Raw genomic sequence first — 12689 nt, 5'->3', positions numbered from 1 at the left:
GTGGACGAAGTGGACGAAGTTGACGAAGTGGACGAAGTGGTGGACGAAGTGGACGAAGTGGACGAAGTGGATGAAGTTGATGAAGTGGACGAAGTGCACGAAATGGACGAAGTGGACAAAGTGGTGGACGAAGTGGTGGACGAAGTTGATGAAGTTGACGAAGTGGACGAAGTTGACGACATGGACGAAGTGGACAAAATGGAGGAATTGGACGAAGTGGTGGACGAAGTGGACGAAGTTGAAGTAGTTGAGGAAGTTGACGAAGTGGACGAAGTTGATGAAGTGGAGGAAGTGGTGGACGAAGTGGTGGACGAAGTGGATGAAGTTGTCGAAGTTGACGAAGTGGACGAATTTGACAAAGCGTACGAAGTGGACCAAGTGGACGAAGTTGACAAAGTGCACAAAGTTGACGAAGTGGACGAAGAGGACGAAGCGTACGAAATGGATGAAGTTGACAAAGTGGACAAAGTGGACGGAATGGACGAATTGGTGGATGAAGTAGACGAAGTGGACGAACGAAGTGGACCAATTGGACGAAGTGGACGAAGTTGACGAAGTTGACGAAGTTGACGAAGTGGAGGAAGTGGACAAAGTGGACGAATTGGACGAAGTGGTGGACGAAGTTGTAGACGAAGTGGACGGATGAAGTGGACGAACGAAGTGGACGAACGAAGTGGACGAACGAAGTGGACGAACGAAGTGGACGAAGTGGACGAAGTGTATGAAGTGTATGAAGTGGAAGAAGTGGACGAAGTTGACGAAGTGGACGAAAGGGACAAAGTGGACGAAGTTGACAAAGTAGAAAAAGTTGACAAAGTCGACGAAGAGGACGAAGTGGACGAAGTTGACAAAGTTGACAATGTTGAAGAAGTGGACGAAGTTCACGAAGTGGACGAAGTTCGCAAAGTGGACGAAGTGGTGGACGAAGTGGTGGACGAAGTGGTGGACGAAGTGAACGAAGTTGATGAAGTGGACAAAGATAACAAAGTGGACGAAGTTGACGAAGTGGAAAAAGTGGACAAAGTGGTGGACGAAGTGGACAAAGTGGTGGACGAAGTGGTGGACGAAGTTGATGAAGTTGACGAAGTGGACGAAGTTAACGACGTGGACGAAGTTAACGTAGTTGAGGAAGTTGACGAAGTGGACGAAGTTGACGAAGTGTACGAAGTGGACGAAGTGGTGGACGAAGTTGACGAAGTGGACGAAATTGACAAAGTGTACAAAGTGGACCAAGTGGACGAAGTTGACAAAGTGGTCAAAGTTGACAAAGTGGACGAAGAGGACGAAGAGGACGAAGCGTTCGAAATGGACGAAGTTGACGAAGTTGACGAAGTGGACGAAATGGACAAATTGGACGAAATGGTGGACGAAGTAGACGAAGTGGACGAACGAAGTAGACCCATTGGATGAAGTGGACGAAGTTGACGACATGGACTAAGTGGACAAAATGGAGGAATTGGACGAAGTGGTGGACGAAGTGGACGAAGTTGAAGTAGTTGAGGAAGTTGACGAAGTGGACGAAGTTGATGAAGTGGAGGAAGTGGTGGACGAAGTGGTGGACGAAGTGGATGAAGTTGTCGAAGTTGACGAAGTGGACGAATTTGACAAAGCGTACGAAGTGGACCAAGTGGACGAAGTTGACAAAGTGCACAAAGTTGACGAAGTGGACGAAGAGGACGAAGCGTACGAAATGGATGAAGTTGACGAAGTGGACGAAGTGGACGGAATGGACGAATTGGTGGATGAAGTAGACGAAGTGGACGAACGAAGTGGACCAATTGGACGAAGTGGACGAAGTTGACGAAGTTGACGAAGTTGACGAAGTGGAGGAAGTGGACAAAGTGGACGAATTGGACGAAGTGGTGGACGAAGTGGACGGATGAAGTGGACGAACGAAGTGGACGAACGAAGTGGACGAACGAAGTGGACGAACGAAGTGGACGAACGAAGTGGACGAACGAAGTGGACGAACGAAGTGGACGAACGAAGTGGACGAAGTGGACGAAGTGTATGAAGTGTATGAAGTGGAAGAAGTGGACGAAGTTGACGAAGTGGACGAAAGGGACAAAGTGGACGAAGTTGACAAAGTAGAAAAAGTTGACAAAGTCGACGAAGAGGACGAAGTGGACGAAGTTGACAAAGTTGACAATGTTGAAGAAGTGGACGAAGTTCACGAAGTGGACGAAGTGGACGAAGTTCGCAAAGTGGACGAAGTGGTGGACGAAGTGGTGGACGAAGTGAACGAAGTTGATGAAGTGGACAAAGATAACAAAGTGGACGAAGTTGACGAAGTGGAAAAAGTGGACAAAGTGGTGGACGAAGTGGACAAAGTGGTGGACGAAGTGGTGGACGAAGTTGATGAAGTTGACGAAGTGGACGAAGTTAACGACGTGGACGAAGTTAACGTAGTTGAGGAAGTTGACGAAGTGGACGAAGTTGACGAAGTGTACGAAGTGGACGAAGTGGTGGACGAAGTTGACGAAGTGGACGAAATTGACAAAGTGTACAAAGTGGACCAAGTGGACGAAGTTGACAAAGTGGTCAAAGTTGACAAAGTGGACGAAGAGGACGAAGAGGACGAAGCGTTCGAAATGGACGAAGTTGACGAAGTTGACGAAGTGGACGAAATGGACAAATTGGACGAAATGGTGGACGAAGTAGACGAAGTGGACGAACGAAGTAGACCCATTGGACGAAGTGGACGAAGTTGACGAAGTGGATGAAGTGGACAAAGTGGACGAATTGGACGAAGTCGTGGACGAAGTTGTGGACGAAGTGGTGGACGAAGTGGTGGACGAAGTGGTGGACGAAGTGGACGAAGTTTACGAAATGGACGAAGTGGATGAAATGGACGAATTGGACGAACTGGTGGACGAAGTGGTGAACAAAGTGGACGGACGAAGTGGACGAACGAAGTGGACAAACAAAGTGCATGAACGAAGTGGATGAACGAAGTGAACGAAGTGGACGAAGTTGACGAAGTGGACGAAGTGGACTGATAAGCTATCGTTGAAGCTATCAAATTAATACTACTTTTCAAGGAAACTTCAGTATTGCCAAGTAGTATCTAAGAAAGTAGATAGGGCTAAAGTAACCCTGAGTCGTCTCCCAACGAACACGAAATTGCTTTTGAATATCTTTGACTCTTACGAATGTTATGCAATGCTTATGAATAAAAGTAATGGTTGAAGAGTGTTTAAAGAATAAATAAGAAACTTAAAAACAGTTACGATGAAATAGGCTAATTCCACTGCTTTTCCAAGATAGATTCATCATCGGTTATTCACGGATAATTGTTCAATTGATTATTGTTTAAGTTTCAAATTAATTAAAGTACATTCTTAATTGATTTGAGGGCGATCATGCATTTAACCAAAGTAAATTCTCAATCAAATGCAAAACCTTTCTAGATTATTCACAATAAATTCAACCAAAGTACATTCTCAATCAAATTCTATTATGTTTAATCATGTCTATTCTTAAATCTCCTAATCAAGTTAAAAGTTAATCAATCAAAGTAAATTCTCAATTGATTATAGTTGAAATTATTACTACCAACCAAAGTAGATTCTCAATTGATAGTAAAAACCATTTAATCATATGAAAGTTCCTAAATTAAATCAAAGTAAATTCTCAATTAAACCTAGAAACCCTAGAACTCATATAATCAATATGCATGTAGATTCAAACACATTATGATGCGACAATCTTTACTTTTAACAAGATAGAGAGATGAAAGACATAGAGAAAGAACAACTTAAACTAATAATCAAAATAAACAATTGCATTAACTAAACGTAACCTCAGAATCCATCATGGAATTACAGCAGAATAGCCCTAGATGCTTAGTTCTCCATGAATGGAGTTGAATACAAGATGAAAGAAAAGTGAGAGGAGTATGAGAGAATGAATTTTTTTAAGTGAAGTCCTCTAGGTCTCTTTATATAGAGCTTGATTGGGCTTGGACTCTGAGTATTCAGTTGACAAAATCTTTTACTTATATCTTCCAAATAACTAAAAGATTTAGATAATTATAACATTATTTGGAAGATATTTTCTGTTGATATTCCCAAATCAAATTAATTCAACAACTGAATTTTATCTTTTAGCTTTTTCTAACTTTCCAAAATTGCAAAATGCCCTGAAATTGTCTCTATCTGCACTTTAGCCCCTTCTGAGTTTCTGAAATTGCAAGAAAGCCCCTCAGTTGACCAGACTTTGACTAGAGAAGGCTTATTGACCAGCTTTGACCAGAGAAGGACGCACCAATGGGAGCTCGCCACGTGGCTGCCCTCTTCCTTCCCCAATTAGGGTTTCAGATTTGAGGAAAGGGCTTGCCCCTCCGTTCCCACTTCCGCTGCTGTGGTTTTTCTGCGTTTGCTGTTTGCAGGTGCGCGTCAATGGAGGAGATTGGGTTTTGCTATGTGGTCCGGTTGCGAATGAAAATCCGAGATGAAGGTCTTGCGGCGATGATGCTCATTGATGGCGTCCAGGGCGGAATCGCGATTGCGATTGCTGGGGCAATGAAGAACTCGCAATGGTGTTGATGGTGATGAACATGAATCGTAGTTTGGTGGTGGCGGCTTTGGGTGGAGAGGCGTTGTGGTGGCGTCGAGAAGCGTGGTCTGATGATGGTGATCTGCGTTGAAGGTTGCGATCTGCGGCGCGACTTGGAGATGGTGGTTTCAAAAGCGGCGGCCCTTTCGCGAATGGAGGAGGAGCTCGCTGGTTTGATGGCGGCGGCCTTGGTGGTTGCGCGGTTGCTGTGGTTATTGGCCGTGGAAGAAGGTGGTTGATGGTGGTGATTTCATAGGAGGCGGCAAGGTGTCCCGCGAGGAGATGCGCGACATGGTGGAGCGATGGTCGCGGTGGAGGTTAACGGCAAGGTTGGAGATGGTGGCGGCGTCTTGGTTGAGGCACCGTGGTGGTCCATTGATGCCCCGGCGAGAAACGAAGGAGATGGTGTTCATGCCGTGGCAGCGACTTGCGGCAGTGGCGGGAGCGGCGAAAGCGGAACGGCGGCTGACGGCATTGGCGGCTAGGGTTCTGCTGGATTAGGGTTTCTCTATGAAGTTGACGAAGTGGTTGAAGATGACGAAGTTGAGAAAGTGGACAAAGTTGACGAAGTGGACGAAATAGAGGAATTGGACGAAGTGGTGGACGAAGTTGACGTAGTTGACGAAGGTGAGAAGTGGACGAAGTGGATGAAGTTGGCGAAGTGGACGAAGTGGTGGACGAAGTGGACGAAATTGACGAAGTGTATGAAGTGGACAAAGTGGATGAAGTTGACAAAGTGGAAAATGTTGACGAAGTGGACGAAGAGGACGAAATGGACGAAGTTGACGAAGTGGACGAAGTGAACGAAATGGAGGAATTGGACGAAGTGGTGGACGAAGTGGACAAACGAAGTGGAGAACGAAGTGGACCAATTGAACGAAGTGGACGAAGTTGACGAAGTGGAAGAAGTGGACGAAGTGGACGAATTGGACGAAGTTGTTGAGGAAGTTATGGACGATGTGGTGGACGAAGTTGACGAAGTGGACGAAGTGGACGAAGTGGACAAAGCGGACAAAGTGGTGGACGAAGTGGTGGACGAAGTTGACAAAGTGGACGAAGTCGTGGACGAAGTGGTGGACTGATAACGGTTGAAAAACCATTATTTTTATGCTTAAAATTGATACCAAAAGCAACCTTTAAGACTTAGAAACTAGCTTGAACTCATATTTTTGCTTTAGTTTTGTGAATAAGAGAGTTGAAAGTGAATTTAATGGTTTTGTTTAGATTCCCTTGATTTTGTAGGCTAATTGAATGATTTGAAATAAGAGTTGAAGTACCGAATGATTGGAGTGCTGAAAAGTCAACCAGAAACCAGAAAAGTCAACCAGTCAACCAGAAAAGTCAACCAGTCAACCAGAAAAGTCAACCAATCAACCAGAATGCTGAAAAATCAACCAGAACGCAGAAAAAGTGTGACTGAGTGGCGTTGAGCGGTAATTTGGCGTTGAGCGGCAGTTTTTAGGTGTAGAAATCACCGCTGAGGGGCAAAACAGCAGCTGGGGGGCAAAATGGATCATGCGCTAGTACCGCTCAGTGGTAAAATAGCGCTGAGCGCCATTGTAATGGGCTTAGACCGGTTTTTTGTTACTTTTACGGGCTTGGGCCTAATTTTCTGTATTTTTTAGAATAGTATATAAGATTTAGGATGTCCTAGGGTTTGTATCTTTGGCTAGGAGGAAGCAGAAACACACTTTTCACCCCTTGGGGGTAGATTGGGAGATGGTGACGACTCTCCTCTTCTCTTTCTGGGGGTTTTCTATCTCTTTCATTCTTTCATTATTGTTCATCTAGATTCACCATGAATATGGTGAACTAAACCTTGTATTGTTGTTGCGGAATCAATGTAGTCTTATGAAACTCTCATATATGGAATTTGTGTTTTAACATCTTATTTTAAGATACATGCTTTCTTTCATCATTAGTTAGGGTTTTTCCTCCTTGCTTAAATCTTGCATTGTTTAACTCATTCATTGCCATGATTATTGATTTTGTCGATATGGGAACGTAATGGGAAATCTAGATCCGGGGAATTTCTCCCAATAGCATATTGCCTAGACATAGGAATATGAGGGTTGGTTGCCGTTAAGCTTCTGCACTTCAGAATTAATTATTAGGGATGCTAGGAATTGTATGAACTCGTAATTAAGTATATGAGAGTGGCATTAGCATTTGATGAAAAGAATGATGAATTCCTAAAGTATATGAGAGTGGATAAGATGAAATTGATAACCCCAACAACATACTCATCCATCTAATTCATTAAAGTGTTTGTATTCCTCTTTTCCATTGATCAAATTCATGCATACATGTTTAATTACTGTCTTTTGCATTAAAAACCTAAAATCAATTGTTTACAAGTCTTAAATAATCAACAAATCATATAGCTAACTAGGCCGTGAGTCCTTTGGGAAAACGATACTTGGTCTTACCTAGTTTTATTACTTGATACGATTCGGTCACACTTGCCAAGGGTTAAACAAGTTTGTGGCGCCGTTTTTTGGTGTTCATAAATTTGTCAGCAAGTTTTTGGCGCCGTTGCCGGGGACTCGTGGTTTAACTAGTTTATTTGTGTGATTATTGATTATCTTTTACTTGAATTTTGAATTTTGAAATTTGAATTTCTGTTTTTATTTTCTGTTTTTATTTTTCGGTTTTTATTTTATTTTATTTTATTTTCGGTTTTTATTTTATTTTATTTTCTGTTTTTATTTTATTTTATTTTCTGTTTTTTTCAGTTTTTATTTTATTTTGTTTTCTGTTTTTATTTTTCTGTTTTCTGTTTTTATTTTTCTATTATCAGTTTTTATCTTCTTATATTATTTCTTCTATATCTTTTTGTGCTAACAAATTTTTCTAGGGATTTGTTTTCTTGTGTATGCAGGAGGCAATTCGAACTAGAAGCAAGAAAACTTCGGAACCTCTTCTTGAAGGTTTAGACGAGAGTAGACAGAGGAAAGAATTCGTACATCTAGAGAACTTTTTCCTCCTATGGACATCCTTTTACAACCTTCACAACAAGGTTCTTACCATAGCATTGAGGAGATGGAGAATAATAATGTCAGACGGACTCTTGCTGATTATACTAATGTTGTTGGACCTCAGCATTTCAATAACATAGCAAGACTGAGGGTCAATGCAGCTAATATGGAGGTGAAACCAGCATTAATCCAACTGGTGAAGAGTAACCAATGTAATGGGTTGTCACATGAAAGCCCATATGAGCACCTCACAACATTTAATGAAATTTGCAATACAGTGAAGATAAATGGGGTGCCTGACGAAGCAGTCAAACTTAGCCTGTTTCCATTCTCATTAGGAGGCAACGCTAAGTTTTGGTTGAACTCTTTTCCAGAAGCGAGCTTTACAGAGTGGGAAGATGTGGTGACAAAGTTCTTGAACAAATACTTCCCACAATCCAAGGTAAACAAAGGAAAGCAAGAGATCTCATCTTTCAGGCAAGGTATGGAGGAATCACTAGGTCATGCATGGGACAGGTACAAAAGCTTATTAAGAAAGACTCCCACGCATGGATTGGACGAAGTAGAAGTAGTCCTAATCTTACTTGGAGGTCTTGGTTCACAAACCAAGTTAATGCTAGACGCCTCAGCTGGAGGCAATATCAAATGAAAGACTCTAGAGGAAGCCACGGAAATAATTGAAAACATGGCTACTAATGATAATGAGCTGAACAGTGAAAGAGGAGCTTCTATTCAACAAAAAGGAGTTCTACAGTTGCAATCCAATGATGCCTTGCTAGCTCAGAACCAGATACTAACTCAACAATTGGAGAATCTCACAAAAGATACTTGCACAGCTGCCAAAAGAGTTAAAGACTGTTGCACAGGTTCAACCACATATGTGTGAATTATGTGGTGGTGACCATATCAATGGTCAATGCACCTTTCTAGTGGAAGCTTTAGAGGATGTTAACTTCATGGCCAATCAATTTCCATAATGTCAGGGAAACTTCAATCAAGGGTGGAAACCACACCCAAGTATTGGTCAAGGACAAAGTGGGCAAGCTGGACAATCAGGGCAATTTAACAAGCAACAGCAACAACCAACCTTATGGCAATAAATGTCTACACTTAATGAAAGATCAATAAGGATGGAAGACACTCTTCAACAATTCATACAGGCAACTGAATCCACTCAAAAGAGAATTAAAGCTGCTATTACAAACTTGGAGATTCAAATGGGTCAAATTAATAAGCTGTTGGAAGAAAGGCCTGACAAGAATTTTGGGGCTAATACTGAGGTTAACCCCAGGGAAGTGTGTAAAGTGCTAGTGAGTGTAAATGTTGAAAAGGTTGAGTTGGAAAAAGAAGAGAGAAAAGAGAGAGAAGAGAAAGAAGAAGAGAAAGAAGAAGAGAAAATTTGTGTGAAGAAAAAGAAAGTGAGAGAAAAGAAAAAGAGGATGAGAGAAAAAAAGAAAGAATCATATGAAAAACCTCTTCCTCATCCAAAGAAGTATCATAGGAAGAAGGAATTTGAGCGTTTTATGGAAATCTTCAAGAAATTTGAGATTAAAGTTCCTATGATTGAGACATTGCAACAAGTTCCTGGTTTGATCAAATTTCTGAAGAAGTTCAGTAGAAAGAAGAAAAAGAAGATAGAACATGAGCTTTATTGGGTCAAGCTAGTGACGTTAAAAGAGCGCTTGCTAGGAGGCAACCTAGTGATTTAAGAACTTTTAATTTTTGGTTTGGTGATGTAATTTTGAACTTTTGGGTATTTTTGTTTTTGTTATAAGTTTGTTACAGGGTTTACATCTACTGATGGATGTTAGGCGAAAGAGTATCTACTGAAGGATACTATGTTTGTATACACCTACTGATGGGTGTTGGTAAGAAAGATTTGCATCTACTGAAGCGTGCTGGAGGATTTTGGGTCAGGCTCGTGACGTTAAACAAGCACTACTTGGGAGGCAACCCAGTTGATTGATTTTATCTGTATTGTTTGTTTTGATTCTGCTTTAGTTGCATGATAGGGATTGAATGTTTGAGTGATCTGATGACAAATTTATGAACACCGAAAAACGGCGCCACAAACTTGTTTAACAATCGGCAAGTGTGACCGAATCGTATCAAGTAATAAAACTAGGTAAGACCAAGTATCGTTTTCCCAAAGGACTCACGGCCTAGTTAGCTATATGATTTATTGTTTATTTAAGACTTGTGAACAATTTATTGTAGGTTTTAAATGCAAAAGACAATAATTAAACATGTATGCATGAATTTGATCAATGTAAAAGAGTAAAACAAACACGTAATGAATTAGATGGATGAGTATGTTGTTGGGGTTATCAATTTCATCTTATCCACTCTCATATACTTTAGGAATTCATCATTCTTTTCATCAATGCTAATGCCACTCTCTAAAACACCTTGCAAGAAGGCCTATCCTTAATTACGAGTTCATGCAATTCCTAGCATGCCTAGTAATTAATTCTTAAGTGCATAAGCTTAAAGGCAACCAATATGCTATTGGGAGAAATTCCCCGGATCTAGATTTCCCCGTACGTTCCCATATCGACAAAATCAATAATCATGGTAATGAATGAGTTAAACAAAGCAAGCATTAAGCAAAGAGGAAAAACCCTAACTAATGATGAAAGAAAGCATAAGTCTTAAAGTAAGATCTTAAAACAAATTCCATATATGAGAGTTTCACAAGACTACATTGATTCCCCAACAAGAATACAAGGTTTAGTTCACCATATTCATGGTGAATCTAGATGAACAATAATGAAAGAATGAAAGATAAAACCCTAGAAAGGTGAAGAGGTAGCCTGAGCATCCCAGATCTTCCTTCAAGGGGTGGAAAAGAGAGTGTTTGCTTCGTCCTCGCCAAAGATACAAACCCTAGGAACACCTAAAGCTTATATACTATTCGTAAAATTACATAAAAGTGAGCCCAAGCCCAAAATAGAGCCGCTCAGCAGTAAGTGCGTGAGTTGTTTTCCTCCCCTCAGCGCCTTTTCACCTCTCAGCGGAGCCAACGTGGGTTGCTGAGTGTCGCGCAGCGGTAAACTGCCGCTAAGCGGTAGTTGCGGCTTCTCCTTTTGCACTTTTTGATGTCTTTTCTAATTCCATCTCTATCCTTCTTCACTTCTTTCACCAAATTCACCTTAAAACCTGCATAAAACACTGAAATCAAGCATAAACCTGTCCAGCTCTCTTATTTCTAAAAATATGACCAAAAGCATGATTTCAAGCTAGTTTCTAAGTGTTAAAGGTTTCTTTTAGTATCAATTTTAAGCATGAAAATAACAGTTTTTCAACTGTTATCTGATGACAAATTTATGAACACCGAAAAACGGCGCCACAAACTTGTTTGACCCTCGGCAAGTGTGACCAAATCGTATCAAGTAATAAACTCGGTAAGACCAAGTATCGTTCTCCCAAAGGACTCACGACCTAGTTAGTTATTTGATTCGTTGATTATTTAAGACTTGTGAACAAATTCTTGTGGTTTCAAATGCAAAAGACAATAAGTAAATATGTATGCATGAGTTTGATCAATGGCAAAAAGGAATAAAACAAACACGTAATGGATTATATGGATGAGTATGTTGTTGGGGTTATCAATTTCATCTTATCCACTCTCATATACTTTAGGAATTCAACAATCTTTTCATCAATGTTAATGCCACTCTCTAAATCACCTTGTCAAGAAGGCCTATCCTTAATTACGAGTTCATACAATTCCTAGCATTCCTAGTAATTAGTTCTGAAGTGCAGGAGCTTAAAGGCAACCAATATACTATTGGGAGAAATTCCCCGGATCTAGACTTCCCCGTACGTTCCCATATCGACAAAATGAATAATCATGACATCGAATGAGTTAAACAATGCAAGCATTAAGCAAAGACGAAAAACCCTAACTACTGATGAAAGAAAGCATGGATCTCAAATAAGATGTTTAAACACAAATTCCATACATGAGAGTTTCACAAGATTACATTGATCCCCCAACAACAATACAAGGTTTAGTTCACCATATTCATGGTGAGACTAGATGAATAACAATGAAAGAATGAAAGATAAAACCCTAAAAAGGTCGAGAGGTAGCCTGAGCATCCAAGATCTTCCTTCAAAGGGGTGGAAAAGAGAGTGTTTGCTTCGTCCCAGCCAAAGATACAAACCCTAGGAAACCCTAAAGCTCATATACTATTTGTAAAATTACAGAAAATTAGGCCCAAGCCCAAAATAGTACCGCTCAGTGGTAAACTACCGCTCAGCGGTAAGTGCGCGAGCTCGATTCTTCCCCTCAGCGGCCATTTCACCCCTCAGCGGAGCTAACGTGGGTTTCTGAGTGCCGCTCAGCGGTACCGCTGAGCGGTGGTTGCGGCTTCTCCTTTTGCACTTCTTGATGTCTTTTCTGATTCCCTTTCTGTTCTTCTTCACTTCTTTCACCAAATTCACCTTAAAACCTGCATAAAACACTGAAATCAAGCATAAACCTGTCCAGCTCTCTTATTTCTGAAAATATAACCAAAAACATGATTTCAAGCTAGTTTCTAAGTGTTAAAGGTTGCTTTTAGTATCAAATTTAAGCATGAAAATAACGGTTTTTCAACTGTTATCATTATCAAAACCCCAAACTTAGAACTTTGCTTTTCCTCAAGCAAACAAAATGTAACTCAATCTTCTACCAATCTATATAATGGTTCACTCATTCAAAAATCCTCTTTTCAAGATAAGTAAAAACTTCAATTAAACTCATGACAAAGATTTCAATCAAGACATGCACATGCTTTGGGTGTTCACAAAATCACTTAATATCCAACAAATGCTATTTTTTTCATGAATGATCAATTAACTAAGCAAAGATGTTCATGTGCTCATGGAATCTTTCCTCACTAGGTAAAGTGTTTCACTCAAACACAAGTGTATAAGAGGTAATCACTCATTCACTCTACTATCACAATGTCACATGAATTGACTTTGCCTTTCATTTAACCACAATCAAATAAATTCACAAGCATGCATCATCACAAGGACTTTTTCAATGGCTTATAATGTGGCTGGGCTAACAAGAAAATTGGTTTTTCTAGATCACAAAACCCTTGAGTTAAGAAAATCATATAAACACAATCATTCTTACTTTTCCCCAACTTTCTTTTGCAT

Source organism: Vigna angularis, chromosome 11 (assembly GCF_016808095.1).
Source record: "Vigna angularis cultivar LongXiaoDou No.4 chromosome 11, ASM1680809v1, whole genome shotgun sequence".
Classification (NCBI taxonomy): Eukaryota; Viridiplantae; Streptophyta; class Magnoliopsida; order Fabales; family Fabaceae; genus Vigna; species Vigna angularis.
Note: the sequence above shows the minus strand (reverse complement) of the source record.